At 40.4% G+C, this 18233-nt stretch overlaps 2 long non-coding RNA genes across 4 annotated transcripts; one reads left to right on the top strand and one right to left on the bottom strand.

Moving 5' to 3' along the window:
* Nucleotides 1–7090: 7090 nt before the first annotated feature.
* Nucleotides 7091–9481, bottom strand: LOC307021589. Of its 2 annotated transcripts, XR_013803204.1 has the most exons (3): nt 9349–9481; nt 8635–8681; nt 7091–8443 (listed from the first exon to the last, which is right to left on the bottom strand). It is a non-coding gene; the product is annotated as an uncharacterized lncRNA (long non-coding RNA). The 2 variants fall into 2 exon arrangements; XR_013803205.1 differs by having other exon boundaries at nt 7091–8681.
* LOC307021588 lies at nt 9355–12161 on the top strand. Of its 2 annotated transcripts, XR_013803203.1 has the most exons (3): nt 9865–10015; nt 10443–10585; nt 10961–12161. It is a non-coding gene; the product is annotated as an uncharacterized lncRNA (long non-coding RNA). The 2 variants fall into 2 exon arrangements; XR_013803202.1 differs by having other exon boundaries at nt 9355–10015; nt 10443–12161.
* The last annotated feature ends 6072 nt before the right edge of the window (nt 12162–18233 follow it).

Raw genomic sequence — 18233 nt, forward strand, 5'->3', positions numbered from 1 at the left:
TAAAGCCTCTGGCAAACACTTCGCTCACTAAATATAGACGTGATTTGCAGGTACAAAACAGCAATCTCTTAAGATGATGAAAGTGCAATTCTCCTTTGTTCTATTTTCATGCCTCGCAAGGAGGCCAATCATTACAGAAAAAAAGACCTGTGAAGTTGAGTAATGAGAAAACAAACACATTTGATAGGGACCAGAATATGATTTGAACTTCTTTAAAAATAACATGGTGTCTACAGTTTAAATTGAGTTTAGTCTGCTTTGTCTGCAGTATTTCCACTCTGCTTTCTTTCTTCTACATATAATCAGTTCTTGTTCTTCGTTTTAATTAAATCAATGTGCTTCAGTTTTGCTGCAAGGCATTAGAAAAAGGAGATTTACATCATCCATTTGTGCAGAACTGCTCATTTTGTGAGGTCATCTGGAGTGCAGACTGCCTTGTGTGCCATGGTGTGCGTTACTGTAGGTGCCATCTTCCACTGCATGTCACGTTTGTTACCACTTCACATGGTATGCACATTATTCTCTGTGGTGTCATTTTTTTTTGTTCTTTTGTTTGTCAAACATTTTGTGCTCCTTTATTATCACACCAAAAGGCATCTTTGCAGTTTGCACATCCTGCTCACAATTGATCACAAAACTAATTTTGAATTTGAGAATGAGTTACTGGGACCCCTCACTTTTACTATTTGCAGATTTGGTAATAATTGAAAGACAGATACAGGGGAAAGCAACATTTCCCTCATGTTTAAATGCCCACGCAGTTTTATTGTATAATTTGTATTTACATAAAAAACATTAATGTTGAATCATGACATTCTTTAAGTTTGAATGTAGCTATAAAGATACATCACAGCTTGTGTATTATAAGAATACAGCCTCTCTCCTTATGAGCCCTTAACAGATCAAATCTAATTAAAATCACAATAATCAGTAACTGCAGATGCAGTGTCTGTGTTTGAAAAACACAGGATCCCAATGCTAATAACATCCTAAAGCTGTCAATGACTAACCACCCCCCCACCGTCCAACACACACACACACACACACACACACACACACACACACACACACACACACACACACACACACACACACTTTCCTATTTCTCATCTCAACCCCCCACCCCTCTCTACATGAAATCCAGTATCAATTAGCACCTTGCTGGCAGTAACAGCAAGGTCCTGGATGTCTCTTAATTGAAGGCTGTTGCTATAGAAACAACGGATGCTAATCCTCCAGATGGGTGAAGACGAGGAGGTCTTTTAACTCCCAAAGAGAAGTGAAAGAACAGAAAGAGATGCCATATCTTTCCACAGGCAGCAATGTCTTTGTAATGATTGTCAGCAGGACATGACATTATTATAATTAGCTAGTGTTGAGAAATAACAAGGTTCCTCCTCTAAGTCATATTTTTATAAAGCTTGAGAAAAATTAAACAAATGAAGAATATTTGGAAGGACTAACTTTACTTTTTGTTAACCCCAGACTCTTTTTTTTAAGATTTGTGACTCCATATAGAGGTAATTTCAATATTGTTTTTGCCTTTAAGCCATACATCTCTACCATTTTCAATAGCAATCTCCTCTAAGTGCTCCTGTGGAGGGGTGTGAATAGAAACTTATTTCACAATCATTGTTCATTTGTTCAAAGGAATTAGGCCCGCTCTGTGAATAGTATTTTGGGATTTTGGTAGATTTTCTTTCAGAAAAAGGTCATGGTTGTTATGATACCAAGTTTTACGGAATATGAGAAAACCTGCATCTTATTCTTGTTAAAGTCAGTGACAATCTGCAGAGCACACGATATTATGGGAAAAGAAAAGGCTGAGGAGAGCAGGGAGGGTAAAGTAGCTTTGCCTTTCTACGCATTAATCCATTATGCTGCTGCTATTGGCAGGCTGTCGCCTTTAAAAAATTGTATGACACAGAGGTGACATTTTATCTGAAGAAGACCGAAGCAGCCATTAGAGAGACAGTTGAACAATTAATGGATTTGATCATGGATTCAAGGCAATGTCTTTAAACATGTATAACTGCAACTTGTCAACAACACAGAAGCACCACCTGATCCTTCACTCTAGCAACAGATTCAAGTCCCTTTAGTGTTACGTTATATAATGTTTTTTAGGAGTGGACACAACTAAAGAAACAAGAAAATTCCAGCTATAACACTTAGAAACATCAATCATTTCTCATTACAATGTCCGTTTGAAAGTTGTTTTGGAGCTTTTCATAACATCGCACTGTCCTATTCAACAGATAGAGTTTTTCATTGAATTGTAGATGTTCACATTCAAAACGGAAAATGAATAGAGCGCTATAAATTCCATAATGACTGGTGAAACTGCATCTGTTGAAGAAGATCATGCACTCTGTTAAACATTGGTGTTGAATAGAACAGATAACTAGTTTACTTAGCCTTTGCATATCCTGCAGCTAAAATGAGACTCTTGTCTTCCAGAGCAAGTCAGATCCAAAAGCAAGACTCTAAAATGCTTAACCCGTCGTCTTATCTGTTTTTTATGAGGCAGAACTTTTCTTGTCAATATATATTTAAAGCACTGAGACTCTAGCACAGGGAGCAGCAATGACGATGAGGACTATCTGATCTAGAATAAGCACAAATCATATTCCTGAATAATAATTATGTATCTGGTTAAAGTGCAATATTACATTGTAATTTATTTCCTAGTATTTCCTCTTTTAAAGTTGTTTGCTGAAGTAATTTGTTTCTTATGTTTTCCTCTTTCTATTATGTGTGTTTAACTGATCAGAAATTAAGCTCAGCGCAAATTCAGGCAGGAAGACCTATCACTTCGTATTGCACGTCATGGCAATAGTCGCTCCCTTCACTAAATGAGAGGGAGCGCCACTTCTCAGCAAACCAGTGGTGTAGTCTACGTGATACGCTGGTATACGCCGTATACCCACTAGAAAATGCCAGTGATTTCCGTATACCCTCTTAAAAATGAGCGATGATACGTAACAACATCATTTTGTGACTTCGATTTCACGCTTTCGCCCCCTTCTGTGTTAATACTTTTGGACGTCTGGGGCTTCCGTCGCCTTTGGCCTGTTGCTAAGCAACAGCAACACACTTTGTTCGGCTCTGACAAACCCCACGTTTCTCTAACGTTATCAGAATTTGATCCTTCCATCATTCAGGTTCGCGGAGCGCTAAACAGGAAGCAAACATGAAACGAAAACAGACGAAAATATTTTTATGTTTTCCGAAGTTTTCCCCTATTACCACTACAGAAGAAGAGCCAGGTCAGGCGGCTGTCCTAAAGGTGACAGAGAACGAGCCCGGCGCTACCGCAAATGTACCCGGTAAGTGGAATTAGCATGGTTATCATTAACGTAACAGTAGCTGGAATGTAAGAACAGGCATCCTTGGTTAGAGTGGAGGGACAGAAAGTTAGGTAAATGTCAGCACACATGCAAAGGAAAGCTGATCTAAACAACAGAAATTCATAAAGTCAATGACTATGCAAATGAGAGTTAATTCATGGTCATGTTAAAAGTGCATTTAAAACATTTGCAGCATTATATTACTATATGTTAGTTATCAGTAGTTGTCAAATAATTAGCTATTGAAAAAGTGGAACATTTTTCTCCTTTTATCTGCTTTTCATGCATTTGTTAGCAATGATGTACATATTGTAAGCAGTTTATTAAATACTTTTGAGTAAATCTTGGCTCTTTTCTGCAGATATTATTGGTAAAAACTTGTATTATGCTAATTAGTCATGGTTTTGTTTATTTCCAGGTTGTGCTCTTTGCAGCGCTACAAAATCAACAGGTGTCCTCACAGAACAACGAGTGTCTATGTCTGAGGAGTGGGTGCACTTTAAGATCCAGTCCTCAGATTCAAGCAGATCAACATCTCTGGCCTCTTTGAGAAACAAGATTAGACGACATGAGACGTCCAGAGCACACAAAATAGCCCAGGAGCTCACGGAGAAGGGTGGACAGGATTTAGTTGGAAATTTGGTGAGAGCTGTGTCAGAGACAATGTTTGCAGTAGGCCATATTGAGATTTTGATAAAAATGTCGATTAATTGTTCAACCCTAGAAGATAAGTGGGCTTTTTCCATCATTTTTCATTCTTTTATTTTTTTATTGTTAATGTCTCTGGCAGTTAAAAGTCACATAAAAATGCTTATAATACATTGACATGTTGATAACACATAACCAGTCTCAAGACTAGTCTATGCATTAGTAAGTGTGATGGTGTTCATGAGGTGTTGCTTCGAGACAGGATGAATACAATTATTACAGTATACCCACTACAAAAAAGTAGACTACACCACTGCAGCAAACCTATCACTTCCCTCCATTCACAAACCTAATTATCGCACCTGTTAATCCCTCTATATATGCTCTCCCCTTTTCCATCAGCTGTCTTCCAGGTGTCAACGCGCAAGCAGCAGCAGGGCTTCGTCCCAGCTCCAAGTATATATTCATCAGCTCCGCAGTCTTGCGGATTAAGCTACAGGCGGCGTTCCCCAGTTGGCTAGCGGTTCTAGCCGGCCACCCCGCAAACCCGGATGCGGAAGAAAAAGACAAGGATATTGGGCTCCACGGAAGTTCCTCCGGCTTATTGAAAATGGGCTACTTCAGGCAAACAATTGACGCACGCCTTCAGTCTCTCGAGAGGGCATCACTGGCATCAGGGCCGCTCAAATGCAGCGCTTCCAGCCTTCACACGGAACGGGCCCTCATCGCTTGCGAAGCTTCACCCACTTCCGGCTTCAACCACAACCCCTCTTGCAGGCAGGCAGGGCTCAAGCTACATCTCATCGAAGCTACTTCTCCTCCCGGCTCAGTAGCAGTACTGGTCACTAAGTGCGTCTTAGGTGGCAAGCAGGTAGTGATGGCGAGATGAAGCCTTATGAAGCTTTGAAGCTTTCCAGCCAATTGGTTCGCAAAGGGTTCATGTCATGAGGCTTCATCATGGGCTTAATTTGAACATAAACCCCCTGTTGGTCAAAGCGTGTAAAACAGGCAGATTGGAAATCTCAACAGTGTGCTCTATCTCATACCGAGTTCCCAATGAGTAAAGCCTTAGAATAACTCTAAACAACGAACATAAAATCCTATTTTCATGTTAACAATATTATTTTCATTCCAGTTGAACGATTGTGATTGAAAAGCCTATAGGAGGCTGGTAAACATTGCAAAGAGGGATTCGTATTCCTTAATATTATTCATAAACTTAACCATGTTGTAGCCTGAGAAGGCTAAACCATATCAGGAATACATTTATTAACTGCATTATCTCATTTAGCTGTAGCTTCTATAAGCAAACCCTGCGGTCGTGGGTCGGCTGCTTTCCAGCTGAGCCACAGCCCACACGCTGAATCTACCCGAAAACACTGGACTATATCTAATCTGCATTTATTCATTTATTTATTCATGTTTTATTCCTAGATTTATTTATGCTTGTATCTATTTATACTTATGACATTTTCCGACCTCTATATAAGTGAGGGTCTGAGCTCTTTTAATTCCATCGTGTCACCAGCGGACCCGGGTACAGGAGGGGTAATATGGTTCTTGTTATACATCCATGGGTATTATGAGCGTTGTGGTTCAACGGTTCAACCGATCCGAATCGCTTCCCGAAGCAGTCACGTGGTATCGACAGGCAGCGAGGTTCGTTTGTCATCGATGACGTCACTGGCCCAAAACGATACAAGCCTCGATACATGCTTCACAAAAAGCTTTGGGGATTACTCGACACACGCTCCGAAGCCTCGGCGCAATACGTAACATCACTACTAGCAGGTTCAGTGCGCAGCAGGCTCGCCTCCTTTCCCTGCGCCTCACTGCTAAAACAGGTAAGAAAAGAGAAGAGAAAAAAGAGAGAAAGAAAAGAAGAAAAAAGAGAGAAGAAGAGCAAGAGGAAGAGAGAGAACGGAGAAGAAGAGAGAAAAGAAAGAAGAGAGAAAAGAGAAAGCAAGAGAAGAACGAAGAAGAGAGAAAGAAAAGAAGGAAGAAAAGAATGGAAAGGAGAGCGGAAAATGAAAGAGAGGAAGAGAAGAGAAGAAAAGAAAGAAGAAGAAGAAAGAGAAAAGCAAAAGAAGAGAAGAACGAAGAAGAGGGAAAGAGAAAAAGAAAGAGAAGAAGAAAAAAGAGAGAACATCGTTGCCTTTAGTTTAGGGTTAAGGTGAGTTCCAGGCAGTGTCGGGTGTAACGCGTTACAGCATGGAGTTATGCAGTTCGGGTAACTACTACCCGTCACAATAGAGAACCGCAGTGACGCGTCGTAAAACCCGGAAGTAAACTTCTTCCGGTTCCTTCATGAAAAACCAATGCAAATTCTCCATAGGATTTTGGAAAATAGCTCGAAATAAGGTCTGTGGTAGACACACATTTAAGAGAGGGATCACGTTTTGTTCAGCCGGATAATCTCCACATGTCAACCCTACTTTTATAATTTTTTAATCATAAATCTAGTCGCCAAAAGCGAAATGCTAACGTTATGCTATAAACGAACTACAAGCCAGTACAGCAGCAGAGTCACGACTTCAACGTCACGCCAATTTAAGATCGTTTCAACTGACTTGCACTGAAACTGCACTTTGAACACTTTAAATATATTAACATTTTAAACTGTATACCCCGGTTATCTAGGCCCGTTTTGTTTAATGTATAACACGTTTATCTAGGCCCTTTTTGTTTTATGTATACATGTCACACTGTGGGAAACGATATTTCGATATTTCTGGATGTATAACACATGTAGAATTTTTGACAATAAAGCTGAATTTGACTTTTGCGTGCTTGCATATTTTAACAAAGCTTTTCATTTTAGCCACACAGAATTTAACTAGAAGTCATGGCTGTGTCAATTACCAGTCTGATATCGTTTTACAAAGATGACAAGAAGAGTGTAGATAGAGGGGAGAACCACTACAAGTCAGGACACGTTACATTGCAGCCTAGATGAAGGTGTGATTACCGGTGTTGTCAGGGCTAGCATGAGGGACAAGGTTTATAGTGTCGATGAGTAGTGATAGCAAGAGTACCGTTAACCTTTTAAGACCGAGTTAATTTATTCACATTAATTCCCATCAACAAATCAATTGTATGTGTCACATGAAATCTTTATTAGGCAAGGCAAGTTTATTTATATAGCACTTTTCAACACAAGGCAATTCAAAGTGCTTTACAAAAAATGAAAGACATTAAGAAAATGGCATTTAAAATCAGTCATTAAAAAGAAAAGCTAATAAAAGAAACATTAAAAGAAAAAATACATGGATAAAAGTTACAGTACAGTCTAAGATATGAATAGTTCAATTAAGAGCAGCGACAAAAAGAAAAGTCTTCAGCCTGGATTTAAAAGTAGTAAGTTGCAGCGGACCTGCAGGTTTCTGGGAGTTTGTTCCAGATATTTGGAGCATAATAACTGAACGCTGCTTCTCCATGTTTAGTTCTGACTCTGGGGACAGAAAGCTGACCAGTCCCTGAAGACCTGAGAGATCTGGATGGTTCATCATTTAGCAGGAGGTCAGAGATGCATTTTGGTCCTAAACCATTCAGTGCTTTATAAACAGCAGCAGTATTTTGAAATCTATTCTTTGAGACAAAGGAAGCCAGTGTAAAGACTTCAGAACTGGAGCAATGTGATCCACTTTCTTAGTGTTGGTAAGGACTCGAGCAGCGGTGTTCTGAATCAGCTGCAGCTTTCTAATAGATGTTTTAGTGAGACCTGTGAAGACACCATTGCAGTAGTCCAGTCTACTGAAGATAAAAGCATGGACACGTTTTTCCAAATCCTGCTGTGACATTAGTCTTTTAATCCTAGATATGTTCTTTAGGTGATAGTAAGCTGATTTAGTAACTGTTTTTAATGTGACTGTTGAAACCAATAACTAATTTAACCCGCTGACAAGGGAGCCCACCTCCGAAGATCGTGACTGGCTGAGGGAAAGACTCGGGGGCAGGTTCTCAGGAATTTCTTGGCTTCTCTCCCCCGAGCCAGAAGAGGAACACTACAGCTTGGAAACACTTACTGTTCCTGAAATTATCAAATCTGTTGGGCATCAGGGACCTGAGGCAATTGTGGCAAGCATGGCATTGTCTGAAGCGCAACAGAGGGCAATTCAGGTGGCTACCACTGGTCAGCGAACCAACCCAAACTGGCATTTGTTCAGGAAAGGAAGGTTGACTGCCAGCAACTTTGGAGCTGTCCTGAGGTCAACGCGATTGACTGCTTCCTTTATTGCCAGGGTGCTAGGGCAACAACAGGCCCTTGATGGTGTTTTGTCTGTACAGTGGGGGACTATGAATGAATGTGAGGGCGTCAGGGCATTCACCACTGCAACTCAGATGCAGGTCCATGAGTCAGATTTGTGGCTCTCCCTATCAGGATTGTTGGGGGCATCTCCAGATGGTCTGGTAGGGTCTTCCGCTGTGCTGGAGGTAAAGTGTCCCTACGGAGCCAGGGAAATGACAATTAGTGAAGCATTGCAAATCAAGGGCTTCTGTGTCAGTAAGGAAGGAGAAACATTCAGCCTGCGTGAGGAACATCCTTACTGGCACCAAGTGCAACGTCAGCTTCACCTCACTGCAAGGAAGAAGAAATACAAAAATTGTGAATTGTTTTTAATTTACATTTACTCGCCTTTCAATGTTGTGGTTGTTAGAGTGTTAGGTTTCCTGTCAGCTCGTCTGTTGGGAAGATATAAAATATAGTTTCATGGAAGTCACACCAAAAACAACAAAACATCTAAAGATATAACCTTGCACTTTGATAAGTCTCGTGAACATTTTCACTATTTTGACATTTTTATAGATGAAAATTGAACTAAAGAAATAAATGGTAGATTAATCCATATTGAAAATAGGTGTCAGCTGCTACACTAATTATAATAGTTATATTTCTTAATTAATTAAGATAAGATATTACTGTATTGATCCCAATTTGGGAAATGTTTGTGTTGCAGCAGCATAACAAGAAAAACAAAGTTATTATATATAAAAAAGTATGTGAGGGATGGAATATTAAATTGAATATAAATGTAAAATGTACATGTGATTTTACATCCAAGAGAAGCTATGGAGCAGAGAGTTCTCTGCCAGCCAGAGGTGATTTGTTATTAGTTCAATATGTCAAACTGATTTCCCTGACTACAATCTTTAGTTACATGGTGAAACGTTATGCTGCTTGTACTAATTAGACTTATCATATAAGCCACACAGGTTTTAATAGGATGTATTCATTATCTTTACTTATGTTGCGGTTTTTTCAGCAGCGCCATCTCTATAACGGCGATACAGTCACTACCCATTATTTACATTTCACCGTGACATGGACAAAAATGTAACGTCAGCTTACCTCATGGCACGAATCCAGACTCTCCTTTGGAAAACATTGGCCGGGAAACGATAGAACAAGCACGTTTCATGCGAAGACCTGTGGCTGCAACACGGAGCAAAGCAACAAACCATTGCGTAGCTAACTAGTAGCGCTAGCTTTAGCTAACGTTAGCCAACGAAACGAACTGCCGAATAAAATTGTAAAACACTGGTAATTAATTATTCTATAATTTGTAAAACTACGGTGTTAAAAACGACAATTTCAAAAATACAGATTCTAATGGTCAGATATAGATATACAGATACTAAAGATAGGCAGGTACTTGCTTTCAAGCAGAACACAGGGGAAAACAAACTTAGCGGGAGTGTTTACGTGTTCGGCGTAATGACGTACAACGGCCTCGACAATTTCTGTAGTCCTATTCAGCCATTCGGTAACAACCATCGTTTTTCAGACACGTAAACTCTTCAAAAATCCCCAGTGGGGTCACTGCTGATGTATTTAATGTCGTAGAACAAAACGTCAATTACCTCTTAAATTTGTGTCAACCACAGACCTTATTTCGAGCAATTTTCCAAAACCCTATGGAAAAAATGCATTGCTTTTTGAGGAAGGAACCGGAAGTGCTAAAAATGCTAACTTACTTCCGGGTTTTACGACGCGTCACTGCGGTTCTCTATGCTCAGTAAGTACCGCAGTTTCAAGCTTCAACACAGCCACGGATGCTGCCCATCTGTGGTTTTGGGGGTTTATTTCAGGGAGAAAGAGAAGCTCATGTAAGATGATAGAAGACAGTCTAATCACCCAACCAGCACATCAGCATCTACGTCTTACCGTGGAGTAATCAAACTGCTAATTAAGCTAGTCCTATATCATGGGTCATGTCTCAGCATTTACCGAAAACATTATTTCATGCTGCTCATATTGCACTCATATATTTGGTTTCACGCTCACTGGCTTATGTTAAGCAGGGTATGATATTCATGCATCATTGTACTCAAGCTAACAGCTGCATTACATTGTCTACATCTCCCTCTTCGCCGGGCATCGGCTCGTGCCGGCTATCCAAGATCTCTCCAGCTTACCTATGGTAAATATGCATAATATTTCAGGGCTCGTTCAGGACAGGTGCGGCAAACCTGCCACAATCAAGGTAATCATTCCTCTTCCCTACAACAACCGCTTCCTCATCCTACATTCGTCCGGACCTGAGTGCCGTGCTGGCTATCCAAAGGTCTCTCCAACCTTCAAATTGGTACGTATGCATATAACTGGTGGTGGTTCTTAGCATGTCAGCACGTATATTCGCCCCGCGGCTCATGTTTATCCTTGCATGTCTAACCCTGTACGTCCAGGTTGTAACCTTCGGGTCTGTATAAAATGTGTCCCTGCGAAGTCAGGTTGCCCCGTACGTCCGGGATGCCCTGTACGTCCAGGATGCCCCGTACGTCCGGGAAGCCCCGCATGTCCGGGATGCCCCGCACGTCCGGGATGCCCCGTATGTCCAGGATGCCCTTTACGTCCAGGATGCCCTGTACGTCCAGGAAGCCCTGTACGTCCAGGGAGGATGCCTAGGAGGCATCAGTATGTCTAAATCCCCACATGTATTAACCTCTCATTTCATCCACAGATTTCCACTGCATCCCACAAGGTAAGATTTCATCACGTTCAGTACTCCATACTTTCACTCCTTTTGAGGGTTCACCGGAAACGGTTCTTCCCTTCCCGAATTACATCCTACAAAACCTGGGCCTAATTGCCAAACACCATTTCATTCACTTGTTATAACTGTCATCATTATGTTTCATTAATATAATGTGACCCGATAATACAAATGTATTCCATACATCACTTCTCTCCTGATTGAAATGAAGCTCAGCGCAAGTTCAGGCAGGAAGACCTATCACTTCGTATTGCACGTCATGCCAATACTCGCTCCCGTCACTAAATGAGAGGGAGCGCCACTTCTCAGCTAACCGATCACTTCCCTCCATTCACAAGCCTAATTATCGCACCTGTTAATCCCTCTATATATGCTCTCCCCTTTTCCATCAGCTGTCTTCCAGGTGTCAACGCGCAACCCTCCTCCACCCCTTCGCCTCCTGCTTCCAACTCAGGGCCAAGCTTAAACTTCTCCCTTCCAACCGGACCTAACCACTCATCACCACCACCAGTGTCTAGACCCGGGGGGGTTCATCGGAAACGGTTCTTCCCTTCCCGAATGACATCCTACAAAACCTGGGCCTAATTGCCAAACACCATTTCATTCACTTGTTATAACTGTCATCATTATGTTTCATTTATATAATGTGACCCGATAATAAACATGTATTCCATACATCACGTCTCTCCTGATTGAAATGAAGCTCAGCGCAAGTTCAGGCAGGAAGACCTATCACTTCGTATTGCACGTCATGGCAATACTCGCTCCCGTCACTAAATGAGAGGGAGCGCCACTTCTCAGCTAACCGATCACTTCCCTCCATTCAGAAGCCTAATTATCGCACCTGTTAATCCCTCTATATATGCTCTCCCCTTTTCCATCAGCTGTCTTCCAGGTGTCAACGCGCAACCCTCCTCCACCCCTTCACCTCCTGCTTCCAACTCAGGGCCAAGCTTAACCTTCTCCCTTCCAACCGGACCTAACCACTCATCACCACCACCAGTGTCTAGACCCGGGGGGTTCATCGGAAACGGTTCTTCCCTTCCCGAATGACATCCTACAAAACCTGGGCCTAATTGCCAAACACCATTTCATTCACTCGTTATAACTGTCATCATTATGTTTCATTTATATAATGTGATCCGATAATAAACATGTATTCCATACATCACGTCTCTCCTGATTGAAGTAGCACTCAATGTAATTGTATTCTGTGCAATGACAATAGAGACTTTCATTTTCTATGTTTCTGTGGAAACAGTTTTCCTCTCTCTCTCTCTCCTTTCACACACTGAGACCGACTGTTGAGCGGCCCGACCAAGCAAGGAGGTAGAGGCAGAACGTCCAAAAATATAACCCGACGTGGGCATTTATTAAAACAATGTTGACACAGACTCAATCCTGCTGCTGTTCACGCGAACAGCCTACAGCCTGCAGCCACCAGGATCTCACACACCCTCACTCTAACCAGAAACAGCACTTTAATACACAGACTGACAAGACACAGGTGAGGGGGATCAATTAAACACAGGTGAGGGGGGAGGAGACAACCCAGGGCCCCAGGTGCACACAATCATCAGCCACAGACCTTCAACATATTGTTTGCACCCTGATTACTCAACCGCTGTCATCCTTATCCCAGCATCCAGACAACATTTCAATAAATACGGTTTAATCAGTTAAAAAAATACTACTTCCATAATTAGTATAAATTATGTGCAAATACGCAATGTTAATTGTACTGTGCAATCACGCTAATAAAGTGCCATATCACCCGGCCCAAAGCCGTCAGTCCATAGTGACGAAGTCGTCACACAAACACACACAATCTCTTTTTCTTGTACTTTACCTCCTGATGGGGCTCCTTTCCTTCTAAATGAAGAGAAGTCAAATGTGCTTGATTACAGCTGTGTCTGTGCGTCATAGCTAAATGCCAAAAAACTCTTAAGAGTGCTTTCAACACTTTCCGACCATAAGCGAACCCCAGGGGTCGACTGGACCGGGGGAGGCTAATGACCAGCTTTGCTACTGCTGGAATGCAGGCGGCTTTAATATGGAAACTTACATTTTGTACAATGAAATCAGATGGAACCTGTAAAGAGGCTCAATGTGTTCACAAGAGAGTGAGTCAATAGTTAGCACTAAATGTATATCATTTGGGACAGAGCTGTCAGCATGCACATTGTTTACATACATCTGTGGCACACTATTCAAGACACGTGAAAATGGTATGAATAAATGCTAAAGATTCAAGATGCAAGGCTTTATTGTCATGTGCACAATAACCACAGTTTAGATATGGCAATGAAAAACAGGCTCCTCCAACAGTGCAACATTAATATATATATAGGACATAGAACAAATAAATCAGATAAAACCGATAAACAACAGCCCTTTGGGAGAGCAGCCTGATTCATTGCCCGGTTGGGGGGGAAAGGGGGACACACTCTTCACATTGTAATTGGTTTCTAAATTAGTAAATTCTCCTTTAATTATTGTCAAGCTGCCTGTAAATCTGTTAAATAATCTCTGCCTCTGTTCCTTGGTCAAAAGACCTGAGTGTACCGAACACACAGAATCTGGACCCCTGTATCGGTCCTGGTGGTCACCATGGCAACAGTGGCAACATACAAGCTGATCATGGGAACAAGGAGTTTCAGCACCAGCAGATTTGATGTGCATGATTGCATATAAAGGAAAACAAGAGATCGAAATACTTTAAAAACACCGATCAAGGTTTATGCTTTCAAAATATCATAGTGTACAATTGCCTGCCTTGCTATTTAAATGCAATTTAATTTTATAAAAAGGAATCTCTCATTTGAGCACCTTATTACACACATTACTATTAGCTGCTATTACGCAAAATTAAAATCCTGAACAATAGGTTCAGTTACACTCCCAGGGGTTTATCCACATGCTTTTTCCCCAGGGGTATGAACGGATTTTAGATGAGAACGCTAATTCCTGCAAATGATTGATAGTGCACTGGTGAAAGCAGGTATTACGCATGAAATCCAAACATGTGGATTTATAAAACACTGCACCAAAAGGTCTTTATAATAGAGTCATGCAGGTGTATTGTGAGTTCATACTAAATGTAATATTTCATAAAAATGCAGAAAGGATAATATGACACAATTATAATGAATGTCCTTGAAAACAGAGGTTGTTCATACAGGAAAATTGTTCCAAATCTTGTTGTTTGCATGACCTTACTTTGTCTTTGATCAGGTTAGTGCTGTTGCCAGGATACTATTTCCTATGGCAACACTTGGGCCAGCGAGGTGAGCAGCTCTGAAAGGATCCACATTACTGGCTGCTCTGTACCCAGTGGACCGGAAGTCCATACATGACCATAGAAAAACTTGCACAACCGCACACAGCCACACACAAAAAAAAACTCAGAGTTTAGTTTGCCTCAGTGTGTGGGATAATGTTTATCTCCCAAGCAAGACAAAATGACTTTGGGTTATACCTTTGGAGGATATTTTTTATTGGATTATATGTAGTATCTGTCATTTGGGGAACAAGGATGCTTTTTAAATTATTGATATCAGTAACTCTTTACAACTAATCAGCTATTTTGTTTTGTTGCAGTTGAGTTATTTGACGAATGCAGCACAATAACGAATATGTATATTTATTGTTCTGTCTGAAACTCAATCCTCGTTTGAAGCAACGTGCAGCTCTCGCTGTCTTCCATTACAGTAGAAGAAAGAATTGTTATATATGTATGCAAAATTAAGCTTATATCCATTTTCACTGCAAGACACATGGTCTCTGTCAATACGAGAGTCTACTGCCACCATTTGTTGAAAGAGTGTAACTACCTCTGTGTGCAGCGTGCTCTTACTGGTGTGCAAATGCATCTCATGTCCAAAATGTATCTTCAGGTGTTTCAATCTAACTTTGAAAAGAAAGTACTTACTCCGTTGCACAACGTCCAAGTTGTGTAAAAGCTTTTATCCCTTTCATTACTGTAACGACGAGACGCCGTTACTAGAGCTCTCGTGAACATGCTCATATAATTTATTGATGTAGTATTTATTTGGTATAAGTGTTCACCCCCATCTTGTTAGGGGCCGCTCAACGGTCAGTATCACAATTACATGTAATCTATACCTAGATGTTACAGAACACAGTGGACAAACAGCTATGAATGGCTCTTTTCACAGGAGCATTGGGAACATCTTGGTCATCGCTGAACCCAAACAGCTGAACAGGATGAGGACGTACGTCATCACCACAGCACTACACCTACATGTGCCCACTGATCATGAACTCTGGTGGATTCAGGAGAAGGAAGGGGAGTGTCAGGGACGCAGAGCTCAAAGAACACTGTGCTGTGATGAGCATTGTATGGCAGGGAGGACTCTTCATGGGACTCCATTATGACTAATCTGTACTAAACACCCACCTCCACTCTGTACTGTGGAAGCTTTCCTTTGTGCTGCTGAGTGCGTCTCACCTAGCACCTGAGAGGTGAGCATTGCTCATCCTTTTTGAATAACAAGCCAACAACACAAGGATTTCATATTGCTGCATAAGTATGTAGATAGTGGTAACAAAAATTGGATCATGGCATTATTTACAAAGGCTTGCAAAGCTTTTTAGCACTGTTCATTTATACTGAAATATGATGGGATTAGTTTTGTTTCATAAAGATAAAGCAACACTTTCTCAGAATCAAGCAAAACTAAAAGTTTAAGAGAAAAACAAACTGAGTCAAGCAAAATAAATTATAAGTTGCAAACAAATCATTTGTGTAATCATGTAAACTATGAGTCTTTTTTCTTTGTTTTAACATAGGTTTTTGTTTCAGTTCTCTTTGCTGGTGGGCGGGACTTTCAGGTGTGCGTCCCCATTGGCTACTCAGTGTTTTGAGTGACAGCCCACTAAACCACAGATCATACAGTGAAACTCATGCAGCAAACTCCGGAGTCCACTCGGCCACGTTAGTGTTGATGTGTCGTGGGGAGTTTTCATGAAAATATCGGACTTATCTCATTGATTGCTGTGCATTATACTTGTGTTGTGTAGTTTATATTTTATTCCAACTTTAAATATTTGAGTACCTGAACACACTGTTGCTGTAAAATAATTTCCCAATTTGGGATTGATAAAGTGTCTGTTTGTCTATTTATTTATTGTATAGATAAAAAACAACACATCTATGTATTTTCAAGCTATATGGTGATACACAATATAAACTGTATACTGTTATTTTGTCAAAGACATGTTACATTTCAAAAGCATATATTGCTATGTTTAGGACAAACAATTAAAGAGTGCTTTAATTTAACAAATTCTACAATATAAAAGTGGCAGGTTTGCTTTATTAAACAGACCAGACCCAGGCTGCATACCAACACAATTAGAAACATGCTCACATCTTACTATGTTGGTCTGAAGAGCTGAAGCATTCATACACAATGGATAAAAACTGTGTTGTCTCATTCTATATTATGTGAGAAAATGATATACATTTAGCATAAAAAATTCGACATACTGTTCCTAGCCTGGGGAAGATATGAATAATCAACCGATTTGAATGGAATCTCTCACATTTTCATGTAGAATAAAGTAAAAAGGGTCATTATACAAATTATATTTATTGAAATTTGAACCAGAAGATGAAGTCTCAAAGAGTGTTTTAAATAAAGGACATAAAACAAAAAGGTGGATAATAATAAAATCTATTAAATGTATATGTAAAGACATTTGGTCAAATGAAATGACACTGAGCAGGTGATAACAGCAACGCCCAGCGTGGATGAAGCTGGTGCAGGTCTTTCTTCATGCCCCCCCTCCGTGCTGTCCCCTCAGAGGAAGTGGGAAAACGGGATAAGACCTCTGGACACCACGCTGTCTCAATGATCCACAATGTTAATATGAGAGGAAAATAAATGTTATAGGAAATGAAAAATATGAAGTTAACAAATAAAACAGCTCAGGGGCAGTCATGGACGGTAGGTTTTCCTACAAAGTTAACTCAGCCTCCATTGATTTTCATATCAAATTAGCGTGTTAATAAAATAAGCTATCATGACTTATACTTGCATATCTGAACAGAATCATGAAAGCCTGTTGGCACACGAGTCCGTTTGAGTGTGTGCGCCGGTTTCTGAACGCTCACTCATTGCTAGCTATGTAGCTAACTGTTCCTACTGTTAGGCTACTTAGCCTGTTAAACCCCAAAGACCCCGCCGGCGGGGCTTTTTTTTTCACGACACTGTGTCTCAGGGCTTCTTAATATTTAAAAAACTATGAATGTGCTGTCCCCGGTATATGTAGTGTATATAGCTTAACAGCCAGATAAACTCCCTCCGTACACCAAGACTCTGAAGACGTGAATCCTTTGCCCACAGGTTTAATGATATAAGGAAGGTGTGAAACTAAAAATAAACAAGACAAAATATAATAAATTCTATGATCATTTCTACATACACAAATATGCACAATGTATATAAATCAACACAGCTTTAACATGCATTGAATTGCCTTGTTATATTTACTGTAAGCTTTTTAATGTATTTATTGTAATTCTAGAACTTAAACATTTATAAATGGCATCATATTTTTAACATATAATCAACCATTTGTACATTTATTCATTTAACTCTCCTTGCATTAACCTTGTACAATATTGAGACAACTCGGAAGATCTCCAGCATTAAACATCACAGAATACAATATTTTCTAAAAATAATCACCTGTAATTGTTAATAACATAAACATAAACAATACTTACATACGATGCAATCAAAGGCATTAAGATGTATGCAGATGTAGCTGGATTTCTTACAAACAATAACACATTGCTCACAGAGCCATGCTTTGTCTATTTCCTCTCTAATGATCACCTGACACACCCATCTGATGATGTCATCCTGATTCTTAAAGGGACCACGACTAGGCACAATAGGCACACAAAGAATAGCCCAGAAAATGCAAACAAAAGTAAACTTAGCCGTAACAGAACAATGAATGTGCCATGGGAACGGGAAGAAACTCAGCTAACTGATGATACGAACCATTTTTACCGAGACAAAACACAAGTCTCACAAGAAGGGTCTAAATGAGCCCTGAGCGAAAACATGCTAACGCACTTAGCACAAAACTCTAGGTATAAATCGATAGATATACTTATCGGATCCGCACAAACAAGCTTAGCTAACATGCTGAGATTCCACAGATTAGAGAAATATAAGTATCATCACTGAGCGATCAGAACTCG

The sequence above is a fragment of the Notothenia rossii genome (assembly GCF_949606895.1).
Source record: "Notothenia rossii genome assembly, chromosome: 10".
In the NCBI taxonomy this organism is placed as follows: domain Eukaryota; kingdom Metazoa; phylum Chordata; class Actinopteri; order Perciformes; family Nototheniidae; genus Notothenia; species Notothenia rossii.